Here is a 23,562-nt window from a genome sequence, read left to right as displayed (position 1 = left end):
CAACAGAAAAGCACAATGTTTGACAAAAGTAATGTCACTGAATGAAGTAGATTTACCATTTTTCAGTCTCTCAGAGTCTCTCTTCCAGAGATGAAATTATGAAAACAGACCAGAGGAACCAGGAAATCAGAGAAGTTTCCTCATGAACTCTAAGTGTTTACCTGCTTCTTTATGCATCAAGATAATTGGATTAGCATAAAACCTTTCAAAGAAAGAAATAAAGAAACTCACAAAGCAAACAATATTTCAAAACAGTTAATTAGATGCAAGCCCAAGAAAAACAGAGAACTTGGACATTCTGGATCAATTACACAATAGCGGTGAGAACAATTTTCTACACTAAACCTCTGAACAGAATTCAGTGACATCAGCATTTGCTTGTAAGAAGATTTACTGCACAAATAATGAAATCCACTGAAAACAATTAATATTACTTTGATTTAGTTAGCCTACTTATTTCCCTCTGTTAAGGTTGACCAGATGTCGGGGAAATCTCCCCTTTTTACAGCAAACTCAAACAGTCTGCAAACATACTGCAGAAAGCCTGACCATCATAACCTGCAGGTAACCAGAGCAATTACGCAGTGATTATTTTCACCAGCAGAGGGCGCTGCGAGCTACACTGATTACTTAAGCCCAAAGCATACCTCAGTTTTTACTGTATTTCTGCCAAAAAAAAAAAAAAAAAATGTGCCATTTGTTAAAATGGGAAATGCTAAGCATGAAATCATAAAACATTTGTTATAATCCTCCCTTCCTTTCACACGCCATGAATGCGGTTGTTTTTCAGCTCACGCGAAACCGAAAGTAAGCAGATCTCTTCAGAAACAGTCCCGCTTTACGGGAAAAGATATCAGGGGTGTGTGAGTGTGAGAGAGAGAGAGAGAGAGAGAGAGAGAGAGAGAGAGAGAGAGAGAGAGAGATGGTTTCTTGAGATGTGTGACCTAGTCACCTCATGCAGTGAGATGTTTTGGACCGTTGCACCATGAGAGTCTCATTTCTCTTTCCACTATTAGGGTTGTATTCTTGCGTCATCGTTTCCTTTGCAATAAATCAAAATCGACTCACACAGCATCCATCCAGCGAGCCAATCAGCGCTCCGCAGGTCACGGTCCCGCCCACTAAACGATCAGACTGATTGAGAGAAAGCGACAGTTGAAGCTGTATGTAGAGGTTAGTCTTTGCTTGTGTGTGTGTCTATGAAGTAAGTAGCAGTGTTTTCATTGTTCTCTACATTTTCTATGAATGTTTAACTGCTCAGAGTGTGTACAAGTTAATGTATGCAAGTGATAAATACGAACTAGTTTGTAAAGATATGTATGTAGCCTATATTCAGGGTCGAGGCGTGCCTATCGGTCTTTGTCAGGTGACGTCACACTCGTGAAAACCGAAGTGCATTATGGGTGTCGTCGCCATTTCTGAGGTATCCAAACAATCTCTGTATCAGTGCAGAGTTGTTTCTTCTTTGGCTACTTTTCATTGTAAAAATGGCACACTTTTGTTGTGTGAAAAGCTGCAATAATATGTCCCACGATAGAAAATGTCAAAAACTTTACTACGAGATTAGATTTAGTCGGTTTCCTACTTGAAAAAAGGCTGTACGGAGAGTATGTAACGTTAGAGGCAATAACAGAGGCGCCGGATCGCACGGGTTGCCGCGGTGAGACGCAAAACATCACTTTCGTCAAGATATCTCCATTCAAGTATGTTTGCTTTCTACATTTCACAAAGGTAAGTTAGAGGTTTCTGTTTTCTAAAGTAGAAAACGTTATAGCAACGCATTGTTTTGGATTGTATGTGCTATGAAACAAGTCAATTTAAACTGAATCCCTTTACTTGAATATGTCTACATTTTATTTTTCTTAATTTTGCTACAGCATTTTTATACTTAAGGTACGACATTTTTGCTCTGTATCTATATACTGATTCTAATTTTCTGACTACTTTTTACAGCTGTGGTCTGTGGACCTTTTCATTTCATTGCAGATCAGCCTGCTTAAAGATTATGGAGACTGACCCCAACTGGACACCATCCCTCCCTACATTAAGGCCACATCAGCATTAAACACAGGCTGTGTCTCAATCAGCCCCTAGTTCATTAGTTAGGGCACTGATCAGGACGGTCTCAGTCACAAAATTTGTATACACAATATACTGATTCAAGAGCTCAGAGCTGATTGAGATGCACACACAGACACTAAGGAAAAACAATCCAGTCAGCTACTTGGGTAAAGTTGGTTTTATATTTGCACATTCAGACTTCTGATAAATTCAGACTTTCCAATAAATATGCAATAAATTAATGTTTGCGAATTTTAAGCAGCGACATGATATTGACGACCAACGATTGTCAACTTATAACATTTTTCACAGTCGATCAAAATAGGCAAGTATTGTTTAATGGCATATTTACTTGTGAATGTCCACTGAATGTCCAATGTAGTGTGATTAACAAGGCTATTGAATACGGATGTGCGAATATAAAACCAACTTTACCCAAGTCAGTCAGCTGACACTATGGTCCATCAGGCTGGAGAAAGTGATCATCTTCACACTGAGAAGATGCAGGAGGCTGGAGGAGATGGTGATCTGCATGTGCAGAAGTAAACCGACTTGATATGTACAGGATGTCTGATGTTTGTTTTGGAGATGATGTTAATGTACTATACGGGTCTGCCAAACCTGGGAACCTTTATGGCGTTACAATTTTTTTTTTTTTTTTTTTTTTTTTTTTTTTTTTTTGTGCCTCTGATTCCAGACGCAACAAATACAAATTTCAAATGCTTCTGTGAACCTTAATATACCTCAGATTTGGTCTGCCTGCACAACACTTCTAATGTTTCCCCTGAGACGGTATACAGAACATTCAATGAAACTGTGTCATATCTATGCAAACCTGAAGCTTTCAGCTGTATGGGCATACAGAGATGATTTGCACAGAAATATGTCTCCTTTGTTTAAATACAGAGTAGCAGAGATTACTGACTGTTTTGAGATTTTCACAGAGAAACCATCCAATCAGCGCATGTTTGAATCTTTTGTAGAATTGTAGTGTAAATGTGCTGATGCTTTATCCAGTCTTGCATGAACAATAAAGCATGTATAATTAAATTTTTCAGGGTGATTTGTAGATTTATGTTATATGCACTTATAGTATTAACAGGATAATTAATAATATACACAATCTGTAAATCAGATATTTAACTTGCATGACATATCTTTGTTTTTATTATTATTAAGGCCTTTGGACAAAAAAAAGAAAAAGAAAAAAAAAAAGACTCATAATGTCATTGACCCAGACAACACAGAGGTAGGTCTAAAAGGTATACTATATCAGAATGTACTGTAATAAAATACACTATTAAATTCTACATACATCTCTGATGATGCCTTGTTTATTGGAACAATGTTTATTGTGTTATACATTGGTTTATGTACTTAATGCAATAAAGAAAAAAAATGCATGAAAAAAAGGGTAGTATTAGTTCAAAATTCTTCCTGATAATACTAAACCATCCTTAATCATGCACTTGTTATATAGTTAACACGACATCATTATCGTTACTATACTGTGTTATCGCAGTCCTTCCTTCAGAACATAAATAAATCCTGCACCCATTAGTGAAATATCTGTGATCTTCGAGGGATTTATAGTTTTTAAATTGTTCACTATGCGTTTATGCCATAAACAAGACAGTTAACAATATTTAAGTATGATGATTTAGGTAGCAATGCGGGGTCAGTAGCACTCCAACTTACTGCAGTCAGCTCGTACAGATCTATGTTATGAATGGATGAAAAATTCTCCAAATAACGGTCCCTGGCATCTTTGGTGAGTTTATCGCGATATGAAATTTTAACTTTGTTCTTGTGCTTCTTCATATTTGCGAGTTATTTGCTTGTTATCTCAACTCGTGTAATCTCTTTCATTCTCACAGTCAGCAGGGATACCACAAATATGGCGCCGCGGTGACGTCACACACAACAAAATCACGTGTCTGACAAAGACCGATAGGCGAACTAGGAGGCTGCCTAGGGCGGGAAGAAAGAGAGGGATTTAATTAATGTATCTATTTATTTATTTATTTTTTGACATTCGTTTGGAATTATTTGATTCATATCAAAAAATGATCACCCCATTAGTTATTCTACATATAAATGATCTTTCCTTCATTCTACCAAGTAGCTGCCAGTGCCCGCCAGCCCCAAACAAGAGCAGATTCATTTATTATAACAGAACTTTTTTGAGATTGCGATAAAGTAGCCTAATATGACGTTAAGCGTAATATGAATTTTGTTAGAAAAGAACGTTCTCTAAATGTTCAGTGTTGGTTCTGGGAACGTAAAAAACGTCCAACGTAAAAAAAAAAAAAAAAAAAAAAAAAAAAACGTTTTTATATAATGTTCCTCAACAATGTTGACCTCAAACGAAACATTTTCAGTAAGACATCAACATCTAAACTTCTGTTAATTCTCAATAAGAGCTTCTGTAGACGTGTGACAGAAATAAAGTCAGTCTTGTTAGTAATAAGTGAAGCTGGTAATGCTGTTTGTGGAGATGTTTCATCAGATCTTCAGAGATTTAATGTCTTTTATCTTCAGGTCATCTAAGGCTGTGGCTGAAGAAAGTTGTAGTTTGTGTTCTTATTTCTCTTTCTTTCAGTGTTTGTTCACAGCAGGTGTTTGAATGATTGAAATAATGTTTCAGGAACATCATACTAACATTTAAATAACATTCTACTACAATTAAGGAAACTGAACATTTTCATGTTCTTGGAATGTTACAAATCAACATTCCTACAAGGTTTAATTTTAGATCAAAATTAAGTTGAAAGAAAGTTTGAGGAACATCATACCTTATAAAAACGTTCCTGTAACATCAAGAAAACTGGATGTTTTTACGTTCTGAGAACCAACACTGAATATTTTGAGAGCGTTCTTAACAAAATTCTGTTAGCTGGGTAGCTACCAATACCCACCCGCCCAAACCAAGAGCGGCATATGGGTCTTATCTGTTGATTTCATCAGAGGTGTTTAAGGTAGCACAAAAACTTGACCGTTTGGAGCGGTGAGTGGACTCTGAATTCTGCACGCTCACAAATCCTCTCATAATAACAAAGTGTAGACATTACGTTAATAACATCATCATTATGTGCTGACAGATTCATTTATTATAACAGAACTTTGTGAAATCGTGATGAAGTAGCCTAATATGACAATTTTTTAGTGATTATAGAGGGAGCTCTCTTTGCACGCTTTCTGACATGCCAAATCCCTTAACAGTAGCCTATGAATATTTTTCTGTTAAAATTAACAGTGGTTTGTGCTTGTAGATGCTTTAATAACAAATGATTTATCAGAAGTGTTTATGCTGGGTTGTGTACGTTGTGCGACGACACGCGAATGTAGACTATTAAAAGGAAATGTATGTGTTTTTAAAGGGGAACCCTTGGAGTTCACCCTCCGCCTATGTGTGTGAGAGAAAGCGGAGGAGAGGTCACTTAGCTGACCTTTCTGTGTGCGTAATAATGATATGCGCCAGGGGTGGATCTAGAAAATTATTTATATGGTGGCAAAGGGGTGGCATGAGGTCAATGAGGGGTGGCAAAAGCAAAGTAAGCGCCCATGCACAGTTTTTGGAGATTTTTGGCCTGACATACACAGTTGTGTTCACAAACATTGCATTACCACAAAGTAGTCATCTATATACTGTTTAAAATTAAAAATAAATAACAAGATTTGAATATCCATCATGGCACCAAGACACTATGAAAAACATCAAGATTCTAAATGAGTCTGAGCTTGTATCGCTAAAGGAGATGAGCAGTTTTATTAATATTACACAGGCTACTTCAATGGTATAAATCACATGTTTTAGTGCAAGTTAAGAGTTTCTGTTCTTAACAGAGGTGGGAATGTCTGTGTGTGTTCACCCAGAACACCCCATCAACTACATACTCTAGCAAAATCCCAGCAACTGCATAGCAAACGCCTAGCAACCACCTTGCAACACTTTAGCAATCACCCAGAAGTACTGACCAAAATATTCACGTTTTTTAAACAAGATTTTAAGTTGGCTTTATGACAAGCCAGCATAAATTTGTCTTTCAAACTTTTCAGTCTCATTGTTTTTCTCGATTGCTAATGCACAATACATAACACAGTTCAGCATTTTCTCACAAACTTCAAACTTCCAGGTCAAAATAAATAAAATGTTCTAGTCAAAATCTTATTCTTGTCTGAAAAAATCAAACTTTGGCATCAAATGACACAAAACATAACAAATACACAGACTACTGCACTGCCCAGTGAACACTAGTGAGATCAATTCATAAAAAAACCTTTTGGGATTCAGGAATTATTTTGCAGCTCACTCTCTACTACACTATACAAAAATTTACAGATGCAGATACAGTAAAACACAGCAATGAACTTTTGGAGGGATTTTTTTATTTTTTTCATTTACTATTGTAAATTGATCTTGCAGTAAATGAAAAGCATGAGAAAAATAAGTATTTAAATAAGTATATAATAAGTAAGTTTATTAATAAATCAATAAACAAAACCTCCAGTCTTTCACATGCATCTCAGTGAGTGTGAAGTGGGGGCGGCACGACTGTTTTGCCTAGAGCAGTTGAGCTTGTGTGTGTTGACATGCTAGATTCCTCACATACCTCACTGTTATGTTTAGATGACAATCTATGTGCCATTTATTCATTATATGTTTTATTTTATATTCCGCACATTTCAAAGAGTTAAAGGGAGAGTTCGCCCAAAAATGAAAATTATCCCATAATTTACTCACCCTCAAGCCATCCTTAGGTGTAGGGGAGAGCGGGACACAACCTAACACTTTTTGACTTTCTCAGTTTGTGTAAATATACTTAGGGTTCAGAGAACTTCTTTTGTTCCACATTAATTTCACATGTCTGGTACAAATATGTGGCTTTGTTTCATTAATATAGTGTATACTTTTTTCTTTATTTACCCCGAGAGAACGTGAAATGTGACAACATGCCCCATAGGTGGGGCACATTGTAACATGACCATTCTACAGCTAAAAATGTTATTTGATTTAGTTAAAAAAATAGACATGACAAACTAAAATATTTTGTCAATAAAAGACAATATTTTTTTTTTTTTCATATAAAATAATGGCATTTTTTTAGGAATTCAAATTTAAATAATTGTGTTGTTTGACAGTGAAAAACACAGAAAAGTCAGAAAAACACAGAGCTGCACAAAAACACTCCCCTTCCTCCACTCACTGCTCTCACAGAACACGATATAAATAGACAAGCCAGTACAAATGCTGAACATTTCTTGAATTAATATTTTCTGGATGTTCAGGTTCTTCCACTCAGTCTTTATTCACTTTTTTTTTTCATTGTTTTTTCAACGGAAATTCATAAAAGTTGATTATGCCATTTGTATCTCTGCCTTGTCTGCTGCCTGCCCTGACCCATTGCCTGTCCCCGTTTACAATCAATCTCTGCCTTGAACATTGTTACTGCTGGTGTTTGACCCTTGCCTGTACGACTACGATCATCCTAATAAATCCTGCATTTAGATCCTCAGCCTTCGTATCCCTGTGCAGTTTGTGACAAGTGTCTTCTGATAGTTAGTGAAGCATTAGAGAACTACCCAAACTGCTAAACAACAGATTGGAGATTAAAATAATATCAAATTTGTCTAATTTTAAATAAACACAAATATACAAATATAGATGATAAATTAGCTTAAGTAAGAAATTTACTTTTGCTATTGTTAAATTAATGTTCAGTGATATCTTCCCAAGATTTCTGGAATTTGGCACAATTTGTCTCTATATATTGTCGATATGGCAACTAATAAATACGCTAAGCTTCTTCATGCTAGTGTGTGTGGACCATGTGTGTTACAACTAACCCTGCATTAGTTTGTGCCCCGCGCTCCCCTATATGACAATCTTCTTTCAGACGAACACAATCAGAGATATATTTTAAAAAAAGTTTTATAATAGTTGTGAATGGATTGAAAAAAAAAATGATTTAACAAAAATTGTTGACACACACACAAGTACTGTCCCACTCTACTTAAAGGGTTAGTTCACCCAAAAATTAAAATTCTGTCATTTATTACTCACCCTCATGTCGTTCCACACCCGTAAGACCTTAGTTCATCTTTGGAACACAAATTAAGATATTTTAGTTGAAATCCGATGGCTCAGTGAGGCCTCCATAGGGAGCAATGACATTTCCTCTCTCAAGATCCATTAATGTACTAAAAACATATTTAAATCAGTTCATGTGAGTACAGTGGTTCAATATTAATATTATAAAGCGATGAGAATATTTTTGGTGCACCAAAAAAAACAAAATAACGACTTATAAAGTGATGGCCGATTTCAAAACACTGATTCATTTGTGCTCCGAATCTTCCTGAAGCAGTGTTTTGAAATCGGCCATCACTTTATAAGTCGTTATTTTGTTTTTTTTGGTGCACCAAAAATATTCTCATCGCTTTATAATATTAATATTGAACCACTGTACTCACATGAACTGATTTAAATATGTTTTTAGTACATTAATGGATCTTAAGAGAGGTCATTGCTCCCTATGCAGGCCTCATGGAGCCGTCGGATTTCAACTAAAATATCTTAATTTGTGTTCAGAAGATGAATGAAGGTCTTACGGGTGTGGAATGGCATGAGGGTGAGTAATAAATGACAGAATTTAAATTTTTGGGTATACTAACCCTTTAATATACACACAAATTGTACGAATATGACTAGTGAATAAATAGGCCTACAAGGTAAGGCTATTAATAGAAGTCCCAAACTAGTTTTTATTAATACAATAAAGTTGATAAGTTAACATGAGCTATTTCAGTGTGAGTATTTCATAACAAGTTTAGAAAATAATGTTAGAATAATGACACTGACATATAGCCTGACAGCATCTCACCTGACTGCAGATACTGAATCGGGACGTTTTTTTTAGATACTCCACGACCTACTCAGAATGGTCTCGTGAGCTACTTAAATTTTTGTAAAGGTTATGCAAGTGTTACAATTAAATTCTTTCAAAACAATGTTCATGAAATCACCATATAGTGTCATTAATATTTGATGAATCATTATCATAATGTTGCAGGAAACATTCTTTGAGCATTCTTTAATATTAAGGATCACCAACTTTCTGTCTTAAAAATGGCTTAAGGTTGTATGTTACTCAGCAAATTCCCCTGTGTTTCATGAACACCACTCAGTGTGACCATTAGAGATGACTGACACCTGATGCTAATGAGTAAAATCACTGAAGGAAAGAGGAACAAATGTTTGAAATCACTGTTGTGGTGATCAGTGTTTCAGGTAGTTGGGCTCTTGACCCTTGATTGTTTTTCTATGGACATGTGATACTACTGTGACAATTAGATATTCTGAAAAATTATGAAGACATATTGCGAGAATAAAGTTATTAACTATGAACTTGTTTATAATCTCACAGACCTGAACAATCAGCATTTGAAACAACAGTGGTGACATTCCAAACTCATTCACAGCTCCCAGCAAGCATTGCGGCATGAATAAATTATGCAGCTAAATTCTTTTAGTATTTATGTTTGAATATTTTTTGATTGTCACCATTTTTGAGATTTGTATGATGAGTTTGGATGTATAAAGGGGCTTTCACACCCGAGAACCTTCTCATAGTTCCTAGAACTATTGGCTGAAGTACCTGGATTTTGACGTGTTTGCACCGCAGGAACTAGGAATGATTTTAGTTTTAGGAATTCCTTTTGGGTTAACTGAATTAGCTTCTACTTCAGAGTAGGGTCTAAACCAGCACTATAGGAACTATCGGTGACGTGAGTGTATTTTGATTGGACAAATGCATGTTAAGCACTGGCACCCGAGCTGTGTAAACATATTTACTTCACGAACATGGAAAACCATGATAATGGCATTTACTTGTTGTCTGCAGGGTTGTGTTTTTTTCTCTGCCTTGATTATATGTAATACTGAAAGTTGTCATAGGAGATTTCATCTCCTAACCCCAATTTTTGCTCTTTCAGTCACACAAATTGTGTTTTTACATTCCATCGCCGTTATCATGAAACCCACAACAAACACAGCTCCAATCATGGCATTCTCCATCCACTGGTTTTTAACGTTTGTAAATGGCTGCGTTTAAAGACGCTGTAGTCAGCTGCTTTACAGTTCCTATTGGCGGTGTGAATGCAACCATGGCTTGGGGAGAAATAAGTTTCTGGGGAACTATCCAAGCGGCTAGTTCCTATAACTGAGTTCGTAGAACTGATCGGTCTGAAAGCCCCTTAAGTGAGTCTCAGCTTTTTCGCAAGGTTGTTTTGAGCAGTTATAGAAGATCTCGCACAGATCTATTTAGAGTTATAAGTAATTTTTATCACAACAGATGAATTTATTACTACTTTATAATTATTGCCTCATTCTTAAAGCTATTTATATTAGTAATGCAGCCATAGAACAATTATTTACACCACTTTCATAGTCATTTCTGAAAACAACCACAAAATAATAGTGGTCATCAAGGGTCAAGAGCCCAACTAAAGAAAACACCAATCTCCATAATGGTGACCTCAAAAGAAACATTTTTTTAACCAAACTGTTGAAATTAACATCTAAACCTTTGTGAATCTCAATAATAACTTTTGTACATGTTTGTCAGAAATAAAGTAACAATGCTGTTTGTGGAGTTGTTTAATCCTCCTCTGCTGAGATCTTGAGAGATTCAATGTCTTCTTTTATCTTCAGTTGATTTCATCTAAGGCTGTAGCTGGAAGTAAGGCTGTTCCGATAAACGATATCATATCGAATTGCGATAAAATATATGTTGGTAACGATGATAAGCTCTAGGCATTTTTACTCAATATGAATAAATATAAGAGCCAGTCATAAAGCAGAAATATGTGACAACAACCAATCAGCGTGCAGCTTTAAATGTTTACGTCAAAGAACAAAATCAATTTCCTACAGCACTTTGCAAACAAAGGATGACAAAAATAAGTGAAAGCTGCGACGAAAGTGAAACTAACCCCGAGAAACTATCCAAAAATTATGAAATTGTCAACAAAAAAGGTAGCACAAATTCAGTTATATAGAAGTGTTTTGGTTATTTGTAAAGCGATCAGGCGCAGATTAAAACGATCTGTAAAATATGTTGTCGGACGGTGAACAACAACACAACCAACCTATTCCATCACAGTGCTGCCCACTTATAGACTTTACTTGGGCGGGCCGCCCAGGTATATTAATGGCCACCCAAATATATTTGGAGACACATTTATGCTTTTATTATTTTTATCCTCTCATACTTTTGTATGCGCCCAAGATAATGAAACCATCCGCAATCGATAAACTAGTGGAAAATCTACCCTCACCCTACTTGTTTCGTACCTGCTCATTATGTGTGTGTTTGCTAATGAACTCAAGTTGATGAATTATTACGATGTCTACTTTATGGCTGTTATGATCACCGTCTGTTCCTGTCAGTTCCCGGACTACATTACCCATAATCCTCTCTGCCAATCACCTGCACTCCACCAATAACTATCACTAATCACCACACGCAGCTGCAGTATATTAACAGGACTATAAAGGACTTTCACTCACACCACCTCACCGCGAGGTCTTGTTTACTATTGTAGCATTTCTGAGGGTTTCCCTGTCTGTTCTGCCTGTTACCGTTTGGACTGTTACCCTGTTTATCCCTGTCTGCCGCCTGCCTCGACCTCTTGCTTGTATCCTGACAACGATTCTGCCTGTCCCTTGCTATTCCTGTTTATTCCTGTTTAACCTTGCCTGTACGACCACGCTCACATTTAATAAAACGCTGCACTTGGATCCCCTGCCTGAGTCTCCATTCACAACAGAAGACCTCGCCATACCAAGATCCAGTAGCTTTTCTGAGCATGTCCAGCCTCAGCATGGACCCAGCATGGTGTCTCGTCAGCCTGCGTCAAGGTAACAGTACCCTTGAGGCACATATCCAGAAATTTTTGGATATTGCCCATTCATCTGATCTGCCGGACTGTGCCCTCATTGACTTCTTCGTTTATGGATTAAACGAACCACTAAAAAACTGTGTACTCACCAATGGTCCCCGAGGGTCGTTCGTGGAATTCCTGGACTTTGCCTTGTTAACTGTTGGTTCGCGTTTTACTGTGGGTATCGCGGAGGATTCCGACACCATGGTGAATCCCGTAATGACTGCCACACCCGAGAACACGCATACGATGGCAGCCGCAACAAAACGTCACGCCTCCGCTGATCGCCCAGAGTGACGTCACGTCTCCGCTGATCGCCCAGAGTCACGTCATGTCTCCGCTGATCGCCCAGAGTCACGTCATGTCTCCGCTGATCGCCCAGAGCGACGTCACGTCTCCGCTGATCGCCCAGAGCGACGTCACGTCTCCGCTGATCGCCCAGAGCGACGTCACGTCTCCGCTGATCGCCCAGAGCGACGTCACGTCTCCGCTGATCACCCAGAGTCACGTCACGTCTCCGCTGTTGTTCCAGAGCAGCCCTCTCTCCTTGTCAGTTCTGTCATGGCCAAGAGGGCTGTTTTCACTTTTTATGTCTTGGCTGTCATGCGTGCGTGGAGGATGTACTCGAGCTCTATGGACTTGGGAGCAGTCTGCCAGCCCGAGCCCACTGTTGTCCCAGAGCAGCCCGCTGTTGTCCCAGTGCTGCCCGCTGTTGTCCCAGAACGGCCTGCTGCTGTCTCAGAGCAGCCGTTTGCACCGCTGGTTGCTACGCACTCAAGCCCGCCGGTCGCTACGCACTCAAGTTCCCCTCTTGCAATGCTCTCAAGTTCGCCTGTTGCAACGCTCTCAAGTTTGCCGGTTGCAACGCACCTCGGCTCTCTGGATGCCATGGACAAGATGGCTGTTTCGCCAGTGCCCACGGGCAAGATGGCCGCCCCTTCGGTGTCAAGGAACATAGGGGGTGTTCCAGCCATCGAATCCGCTCCAGAACCTGACCCGCCGTGGCTGCCCATGGCTCCTGACCCTCCGTGGCTGCCCATGGCTCCTGACCCTCCGTGGCTGCCCGTGGCTCCTGACCCTCCGTGGCTGCCCGTGGCTCCTGACCCTCCGTGGCTGCCCGTGGCTCCTGACCCTCCGTGGCTGCCCGTGGCTCCTGACCCTCCGTGGTTGCCCGTGGCTCCTGACCCGCCGTGGCTGCCCATGGCTCCTGACCCTCCGTGGCTGCCCATGGCACCTGACCCTCCATGGCTGCCCGTGGCTCCTGACACTCCGTGGCTGCCTGAGTTCCTGGACCTGCATTGGGGACCCTGTTCCTATCCCCAATGCACCCACCCACCCTCCCTAGCTGTTCCTTTTACGCCGCGAGGACGCGCCTTCCGGGAGGGGGGCGTTATGTTATGATCACCGTCTGTTCCTGTCAGTTCCCGGACTACATTACCCATAATCCTCTCTGCCAATCACCTGCACTCACTCCACCAATCACTATCACTAATCACCACACCCAGCTGCAGTACATTAACAGGACTATAAAGGACTTTCACTCACACCACCTCACCGCGAGGTCTTGTTTACTATTGTAGCATTTCTGAGCGTTTCCCTGTCTGTTCTGCCTGTTACTGTTTGGACTGTTACCCTGTTTATCCCTGTCTGCCGCCTGCCTCGACCTCTTGCTTGTATCCTGACTACGATTCTGCCTGTCCCTTGCTATTCCTGTTTATTCCTGTTTAACCTTGCCTGTACGACCACGCTCACATTTAATAAAACGCTGCACTTGGATCCCCTGCCTGACGTGACGTCGCTCTGGGCGATCAGCGGAGACGCATTGAGACCTTTTAAATGATACCAAACATGAATTATTACACTTTTGTACATCTTGATTTAGATAGTGGTGTTCAGGTGAGTTTTGGAGTGTCTTGAGGTTAGGGAGAGATGAAGGGGAAAGGGAGGGGGAGAGTGAGCAAGGAAACAGATGTTTACAGTCAATAGTGAGGTGTGACTCTTCTGTCTTCACTCAGTGGGGTATGTCTTTTCACCAGTGAGGTGTGTTGTCTCAGACGTGGAGGTGAACTCCCTGAGAAAGTGTTCAAATGTTAATTCTCGTGAGGAACCTTTGTTCCCTCAGAAAATTGCGTTTTCCAGGTTCAGCCATCTTTGTACCAGCCTTACAGTTGTCTTAATATGTAAGCTGTTTTTGTTAATAAACTATACTTTAAAATGTAATTAATGAACCCTCAAATTTTTGTGGATTCAGTCAGAGTTGGGATACTCTTTTAAAGCTGGCAGTATTAACAGTTTGTATATCGAAATATATATCAATTGATATGGGAAAAAATTATCGAGATTACATTTGTGCCATATCACCCAGCCCTAGCTGGAAGTCAGTTGTAGATTCTGTTCTTGTTGTTTCTCTTTCCTTCAGTAATTCTGCTTGTTAGCAAGAATTTACATGTTTCAGGAACTTCATACTAACTTTAAAAATAAACGTTCCTCTAACATCAAGAAAACTGGATACTTTAACATTTCCATAACCAAAACTGAACAGTTTGAAAATGTTCTTAGAACAAAAAAATGTTATAGTATTGTTATAGTATAAGTAATCTAGTCTGTCAGTGCACTTTCCCATATAATGGCACATTTGTTTTCTTATCTACTGTATTAATCATTGTATATGTATTATATATTTACTGTAGAAATGACTGTGATTATATTTATTGTGGTTACTGTTTTTTTTTTTTTTTTTTTTTTATTATATATTATTCTCATATCTTTATTTTACAGAAAAACCACACACATGCAAAGCAGAATTTCCTCACTGTAGTTGTGGTGACAATAAATGGGTTATTCCTGCATATCATGTCTGGTGATCTCTCTAACAGGACACTTCCTAGTGGGTCCATTATCAACCGGCAAATTCACATGAAAAAAAAGAATATCAGTAGACATTAATTTTTACACTTTCCTTTACTGTTTTTCTGTAATTACTGTCAAGGTAGCCTGACAGTTCATTCAGCTCCCTCATCTGAAGCTTTCATTGACACTTTTGTCTGTGAAGACATGCAACAACAAGTCTTGCCTTTACAGGCACAACTGTCACACTGATGGATTCCCAGGAATCATTTGCTTTTCTGTTACTTGGAAAAAGTGAATCCTGAAAGTTTGATTAGCTCAATTTGTTGCTCAAGTTCTAAGGGTTAAAAATAATATTTAAACCCTGCTGTCTAGTTCTTGTTTCCTCAATCTGCATTAAGCTGTTTCAACACACTACCTTCCATCAGACTTAGGAGCTCATGCAACTCATCCTTAAAAGCAGATTTCTTAAGCATACACTACCGCTCAAAAGTTTGGGATCGGTACGATTTTTAATGTTTTTATGTCTGCTCACCAAGGCTTAATTTATTTAATTAAAAATACAGTAAAAACAGTAATATTGTGAAAAATTATTACAATTTAAAATAACTGTTTTCTATTTGAATATATTTTACAAAGTAATTTATTCCTGTGATGCAAAGCTGAATTTTCAGCATCGTTACTCCAGTCTTCAGTGTCACATGATTCTTCAGAAATCATTCTAATATGATGATTAGTTCCCCAATAAATATTTGTTATTATTTTAAATGTTGAAAACAGTTGTGTACTTTTTTTTTTTTTTTCAGGATTCCTTGATGAATAGAAAGTTCAGAAGAACAGCATTTATCTGAAATACAAAGCTTTAACATTTTACACTACCATTCAAAAGTTTGGGGTCAGTAAGAATTTTTATTTTTATTTTTTTGAAAAGAAATTAAAGAAATTAATACTTTTATACAGCAAGGATGCATTAAATCAATCAAAAGTGACAGTAAAGACATTTATAATGTTACAAAAAATTAGATTTCAAATAAACACTGTTCTTTTGAACTTTCTATTCATCAAATAATCCTGAAACAAAAATATTGTACACAAATATTTTGTACAATTGTAAACAATAAATGTTTCTTGAGCAGCAAATTGACATATTAGAATGATTTCTGAAGGATCATGTGACACTGAAGACAGATGTGAAATGATGCTGAAAATTCAGCTTTGCAAACACAAGAATAAATTACATTTGAAAATATTTTCATATAGAAAACAGTTACTGTGAAATATTATTACAATTTAAAATATTACTGTTTTTACTGTATTTTTAATTAAATAAATGCACCCTTGGTGAGCAGAAAAAACAAAAACAAAAAAAAACATTAAAAATCTTACCAATCCCAAACTTTTGAGCTGTAGTGTATATATCAGCATAAAATATTAATCTTGCCAGGAAAAGGAATGCTCTGACCACCTTTTTATGACCACAGAGAGGCTGGTGTGTGTGTGTGTGTGTGAGTGAGTGAGAGAGAGAGAGAGAGAGAGAGAGAGAGAGAGAGAGAGAGAGAGAGAGAGAGAGAGAGAGAGAGAGAGAGTGAGTAGGGTTACGGAATCTTCCTATGGGAGGCCGTTTCAGCATAAAAACGTTCCAGCATTACTCGTCGTAATTATATTTTTACTAGTAACAATTAAATTAAAGAGCTCTATAATTTAATTTGTACTAGTAACAATTACAATTATAGAGCTCTATAATTCAATTTTTACTAGTAACAATTATGATTGTAGAGCTCTCTAATTGAATTATAGAGCTCTGCAATTGCATTCTTACTAGTAACAACTGAATTGTAGAGCTCTATAATTCAGTTTTTACTAGTAACAGTTCCAATTAGAGAGCTCTACAATTCATTTATTACTAGTAAGAATTCAATTGCAGAGCTCTGTAATTCAATTGTTACTAGTAATAATCCAATTGCAGAGCTCTACAATTCCACTAGAGAGCTCTCTAATTCAATTGTTACTAGTAAAAACTGAATTAGAGAGCTCTCTAATTGTAATTGGTACTAGTAAAAACTGAATTAGAGAGCTCTTTAATTCAATTCTTACTAGTAACAATTCTAATTACAGAGCTCTATAATTGTATTATTACTAGTAAAAACTCCTATTCATGAGATGCAAAACAGATTGCAGATTTCCCGCCTACAAAGGTGCGTTTCAAAATAAAAGCCCTGTGGTTCTAAAGTATCCTGAAATATTTTACAGACTTAGGTAAGATATTAATCATGTTCACATTAAAGCAAAATTAAGATGATGCCTGAGATGAAAGCCTATATTTAGTCGTTGTATTCATTCACCTTTGTATATTGGTAAAGCTAAGAGCCAAGAACACTCCATGTCACTGGACATAATATAGGGTGAAATGCCCTAAGCCACCCAAAGTGTTTTGACAAACTTGATATTAAGGAGTATAAATTCATTTTAAATATTTACAGTGTTTAGTATTGTTATGCAATAATAGAATGATTATCGCGGATATCTAATACAAAATAAACACCTCTAGTTGATTATCAATTTGTGTTAATAATAGGCGATTTGGCGTTGGGATGTGTTGTTTTTGAAATTATGTTGTTGAGTGCTCGTTGTCACTGTTATCAGAGGCGCGTGCAACAGGGTTCACAGCGCTCGTACACACGGCACTTCAATCTATCGCTGTTGCGGAGACTCTCTATTCGATACGTTGAAATCACAAAAAACAAAATGCACATAAACGTGTCTCTGCTCTTGATATACAATCACTGATGAAAATATTTGGTTTTAATGAGAAAAAAAAAAATTACACATGGCTGGATTAGAACCGGCAACCTCTTGCACCCTAAACGGAGAAATGGCCACTAGTCCACCAAGACATTCAATTATCAGAGGCGGATCGTCGTATTTATTAACTAATATACATACTCTCGAGACTAACGACATTGTGTTATAGCAGATGTAGGAAAACTATCATATTTGAACACATTTATCATTTTAAAATCATATTATTATTATAATAATAATACAACATACCCCCCCCCCATACACATTCTTGTCCCACCCACTTTGTAAAACAAAGTTACGCCACTGACCCCAGTTGAATATACATAAGGCACGATTAGCATAATGATATGTCGCCGAATACAGAGCTCTGTAATGCAATTGTTACTAGTAAGAATTGCTATTGTAGAGCTCTGTAATTCAATTTGTACTAGTAAGATTGCAATTACAGAGCTCTCTAATTCTAATTGTTACTAGCAAGAACTGAATTATGGAGCTCTGTAACTTAATTCTTACTAGTAACAATTCGATTAGAGAGCTCTGTAATTCAATTAGAGAGCTCTATAATCAAATTGTTACTAGTAACAATTGAATTAGAGAGCTCTATAATTTAATTATTACTAGTAAGAATTGCAATTAGAGAGCTCTACAATTGAATTCTTACTAGTAACAATTTGATTATAGAGCTCTATAATTCAATTACAGAGCTCTGTAATTCAATTATAGAGCTCTGCAATTACACATATCTTTAATGTGTATTTTTACTAGTAATAAATCAATTATAGAGCTCTGTAATCCAATTGTTACTAGTAAGAATTCAATTAGAGAGCTCTATAATTGTAATTGTTACTAGTAAGAATTCAATTAGAGAGCTCTATAATTGTAATTGTTACTAGTAAGAATTCAATTAGAGAGCTCTATAATTGTAATTGTTACTAGTAAGAATTGAATTATAGAGCTCTATAATCATAATTGTTACTAGTAAAAATTTAATTATAGAGCTCTATAATTGTAATTGTTACTAGTAAGAATTCAATTAGAGAGCTCTACAATTATAATTGTTACTAGTAAAAATTGAATTATAGAGCTCTGTAATTGTAATTGTTACTAGTACAAATTAAATTATAGAGCTCTTTAATTTAATTGTTACTAGTAAAAATATAATTACGACGAGTAACGCTGGAACGTTTTTATGCTGAAATGGCCTTCCATATCTTCCCGTATTTAAGGCATGAATGAAGCGAATAGAATTCGCGGAAGGCTTTAAGACCAAGCAGACTCCTCAGCGAGCGGTTTCGCGCTAACGGCAGCTCTCTTTCACTGATCGTGTTTTGATTTCAGCAACATTCAGCCACGCAAGAATGGCTGAATTGAAAAAGTGTGTTTATGTGGGCTGTTGTAGGCCACAACCCACGCCGTACACACCCCCACTTGAACAGAGAACCGCACTTGAAACAGCGAGGCACTCTTCTGCCCCTTCTCTCCGCTTTCCCTCTCTCTCTCTCTCTCTCTCTCTCTCTCTCTCTCTCTCTCTCTCTCTCTCACACACACACACACAAACACACACACACACACACCAGGGGTGGAGCCTCTTCGCATATTTAACCCGAACATCCAACACAAAAATGAATAGAATGCAACATAAACATTAAACTCCTTGTCATCTGCAACACAATACATGCTACAATATATAGAAATGCAACTATTTGAACATGGAGCCACATGGGATTGAACCATATTATATAGCCTTAAACGTTTATTAAGAATGAGAATATAAATGGATATTGAGATAACTTTAATACGTTTAGAACTACAGGCACACAAACTTTGGAAAAATACTATTTATGGCACTCAGACAGGAATGTTCATTTGTGTTGATAGGAAACAAAATAGATACATTCTTATTTCAACATTATTTGTTCTTCAGAAAAATGTGCGACCATTGAAAATGTGTACCAACTTACTCATGGAGGCGCATTGAGATCCATACCTCAGGAAATTAACCATATTGGGCCTTAAAATTTAAGAAAAGAAAAGTTGGTTAAAAATTAGAATCTAAAAGGATATTAAGATGTAATATAAGTTACAGAAATGCAAACTTTGGGCAAAAAACACAAGAAGTGTTTTTTTTTTTTTGTTTTTTTTTTGCCATTTTTGAACTGTTGGCATATAAGACGTCGACAGATTTTACTAACAGGCCTACTAATCTCTGTGTAAAAATAAAACAGGCTAATGATGTTGTTTTAAAGTCATTTTACCCCCCTGTAAACTGTAATCTAATTTGTCTTTCTTCAGGAAAAAAAAAAAAAAGTTTCTGAAACCCGCTGGGTTTTTCTCCTAGGGGTTTTTTTCCACCCCTGGGAGTCAGCCGACATTGGCTTAATGTAGCACCATCTTGTATATGTTACATATTACCACGCTTGTTTGTACAGCTTATTTTTAACCACTTCCCTTTTTATCTGTGCTTCTAATATGTAAAGCTGCTTTGAAACAATTACCAATTGTAAAAGCGCTATATAAATAAATTTGACTTGACTTGACTTGACTTGAAATTTGGTTGAAAATCTGTCCCTTATTTTCCTTTGCAGAAGTTGGCAGCCCTATGTGTGAGAGACAAGACTGTTGCACATGCTCCTGCGAGACCTTGCATGCAAGCCACATCCTGTTTCACTCAAGATAAAAGGTTTACTGTGAGATTTGATATTTCCACATCAGCTCGCCGGTTCAAACGGATCACTTAAACTTACTAGACAAGCCATGGATTTTGAGAACATCAAAGAAGGATGTAAAAATTGCGAAGAGAATTGCAATAACACATGCCAATGTCACTGCCACACAATAACCCAGGGTCCAAAACCTAGGCAAATGACTGAGGAGGAGAAGATGTGTGAGAAGCCTGAAATGTCTTCAAAAGACTGCAATTACTGTCATTGCGGCTACTGTTATTTTGGCCCCTGTGATTGTGGCTCCAATGATGGTGGCACCGGTGATGATGGCTCCGGTGATTGTGGCTGCTGTGATTGTGACTCCTGTGACTGTGGCTCCTGTGATTGTGATGTCTGCGATTGCGGCTCCTGTGATTGCGGCCCCTGCGATTGTGGCGCCTGTGTTATTCAGTGAATGCTTGCTGGATGTTGTTCAGACAGGTGAGAAAAAATGTTTTATGAACACTGTCTCTTTAATAACTGCTTTTAAAAATATGGACTTTTTACAATTGTGAAAAAAAATTTAATGGTAACGAATGGTAACAATCGTGACATTAAACAGTTGGTGTTTTTGTGACATTGAGGTACTAATGTTAGTATACTCTCAGCCTCGACGGCGAACATACTACTGTTCTCCACTAATGCAGAATCAAGTCAACAAACTAATTACTTTATAATGATATGAAAACATGTACTGTAGTGTACGCTGTATAACATACCATTTTGTTGTCCGTTTTAAATCCGTTTTTAAACTCTGCAGCGCACAGCCTTATGTCACGTGTCAAAACAAACTCTACGAGGCATCAATGATAGTTTTTATTTCACCTCTATAGGTCGCTCTCATACTGTATAATGACAGCGCACTGTTCTCAGCCGCTCCAGCAACGGACGCAAAATGAAAATGAAATTAACTGCGGTTGTGCATTGTTTGCACATGCTTGCTTGCAGTCTGTGTTCTTCCGACTTTATTTTGTAGGAAGTAACGAAAATGCTTTGTGAAAATGTATCGGAGTAAAAGTATACATTCTATTTAGGAAATGTAGTGGAGTAAAAGTAAAAGTTGACAGAAATATGAAAAGCCAAGTAAAGTACAGATTCTCCCAAAAAATACTCAAGTACTGTTACAAAGTATTATTACTTTGTTACATTGCACCACTGCCCGTAAGACCTTTGTTCGTCTTCAGAACAAAAATGAAGACCTTTTTGATGAAATCTGAGTGCTTTCAGTTCCTCCATTGGGGGTAATGCAATTTGCACATTCAAGGACCAGAACAATAGGAAAGACATTAAAGTACTCCATGTGACTCCAGTGGTTTAACCTCAATTGTATGAAGTGAAACAAGTTTTTTTTTTTGCACCAAAAAACAAAAAACAAAACATAATTTACCCCTTTATTTACAAAATAATGCCGCCAATTATCGTAAATACGAGTTTCCTAGGTAAAAATTGCACATTAACACCCTCCAATTTTGAAAGTTAAATGCAATGAGCACGTAATCATGACTTCAGAAGTGAGAATTATCAAATTTTCGATAGCACGTGAAGGCAGCATTATATTGTCCAAAGCGCATTCACAGAACAAAACAGCACACATGCATTGTAGTGCTCCCCCTACTGGATTGCAGGTCAATATTTTAGTAAATAAAGTGGTATATTATGTTTTTTTTTTGTGTGTGTGTGTCCAAACAAAGCACTTGTGTCGCTTTATAAAATTGAGGTTAAACCACTGGAGTCACATGGAGTACTTTAATGGGTCTTTCCTATTGTTCTAGACCTTGAATGTGTAAATTGTGTTGCCCCCAATGAAGGGACTGAAAGCTCTCAGATTTCCATCAAAAGATCAACACAGGACTTACAGGTGGGGAACGACATGAGGGTGAGTAATTAATGAAAGAAATTTTGTTTTTTGGGTGAACTAACCCTTTAAATCAAAAATTGTGCTAGCATTAGCTAATGCACTGCAAACTTACATCAACAAACACAAACAAATATTAATAAATGTTGTGCAGATACATTTTTAATTGTTAGATCATACCAGTTAATGCATTAATGTGAACAAATGAGATTTTATTGCAACATGTTAGGAAAAAATGTAAGTGTATTAATTAATCTGTTGCAGAAAAAAAATGGCAAAACAATACAAAATGGAGTGTTCAAGCAGTGAGGATGATGTTGTTGTCCTCTTAAAAAGAGAGAAAGAAAAAGGAAATACTGGGTCTTTCCAATTCTGAGATTGCGTAGAGAGGAAAGAGAGTTCCACCTCCTTATCAAGGAGCTGCATGATCATCCTTAGCGATTCAAAGATTACATGAGGATGTCAGTGGCTCAGTTTAATGTTTTGCTAGCGATACTAGAGCCACATGTAAGAAGAAAAAAAAGTCCACCAATATATATGTATTCCACACTTCTGTTTTTTATGATGTACTAAAGTTTTGGAGGCAGTGTGTAAACATGATTAACACAACGTGAGGTCGTATTTATTTTTTAACGTGTGAAAATTTCGAATGAAAATTTCGGACTCAGTGTGCATAGACCTTATACCTTAAATTAACATACATTTTAAGGGTTTTAGATTTTTTGACTTATAAACAAGACATAAACAACCTCATTTTATTTGTAGGCATAACAAATATTTCATGTTGATACTGAATGTGTGTGTTTTTTTGTTTTTTTTGTAATTAATAATTAATCTGTCCAGAGTAGATGGAATTGGAGACGCTGAGGTGCTCAGGGTGGTTTCAGCTCCAGTGAAGAACATCATCAGCACAGAAACAACAGCACTGACATTATGCATGTTAAACATCATAAAGATAATATGGTATATAACTAAACTGGTTAAATAAAATGTACATTTTGTGTTATACTGCATTTTCTCTGTAAAAATACATATTATAAATATGTATAATACATATTTTTCTTTTACAGAATGTGACCTTTTACAGTATGTGGCCTGAAATTAAAATGCTTTTATCGATTGTTAACTAAAGATATTAAAGTAAAGATATATTTGGTTTTGAGTTTGTAGTTTGAAGTCATATTAAGTAATATTCTTTATTACTGGACTCAAATGAAATGTATTCACAGTATTACTTCAGTAGCATGCCATAAAGTATCTTACAATAAGAGAACAGTAAAATTAACATTAAACTAATGCCAGTATTTCACTATTAATTTGAGCATGTTATTGCAGTTAATGGTCAATATT

General features: G+C 37.1%; 2 long non-coding RNA genes across 3 annotated transcripts; both read left to right on the top strand.

Annotated features, from left to right (window-relative positions):
- The first annotated feature begins 1,146 nt into the window (after positions 1-1,146).
- LOC137033112 (uncharacterized) lies at positions 1,147-23,301 on the top strand. Of its 2 annotated transcripts, none has more exons than XR_010896816.1 (3): positions 1,147-1,204; positions 20,241-20,798; positions 23,061-23,301. It is a non-coding gene; the product is annotated as an uncharacterized lncRNA (long non-coding RNA). The 2 variants fall into 2 exon arrangements; XR_010896817.1 differs by having other exon boundaries at positions 23,056-23,301.
- LOC137032706 (uncharacterized) lies at positions 1,247-2,742 on the top strand. The gene is made up of 2 exons (XR_010896736.1): positions 1,247-1,731; positions 1,987-2,742. It is a non-coding gene; the product is annotated as an uncharacterized lncRNA (long non-coding RNA).
- Positions 23,302-23,562: the final 261 nt, after the last annotated feature.

Source organism: Chanodichthys erythropterus, chromosome 12, assembly GCF_024489055.1.
Source record: "Chanodichthys erythropterus isolate Z2021 chromosome 12, ASM2448905v1, whole genome shotgun sequence".
In the NCBI taxonomy this organism is placed as follows: domain Eukaryota; kingdom Metazoa; phylum Chordata; class Actinopteri; order Cypriniformes; family Xenocyprididae; genus Chanodichthys; species Chanodichthys erythropterus.
Note: the sequence above shows the minus strand (reverse complement) of the source record. Positions and strands in the feature narration are given on the sequence as shown.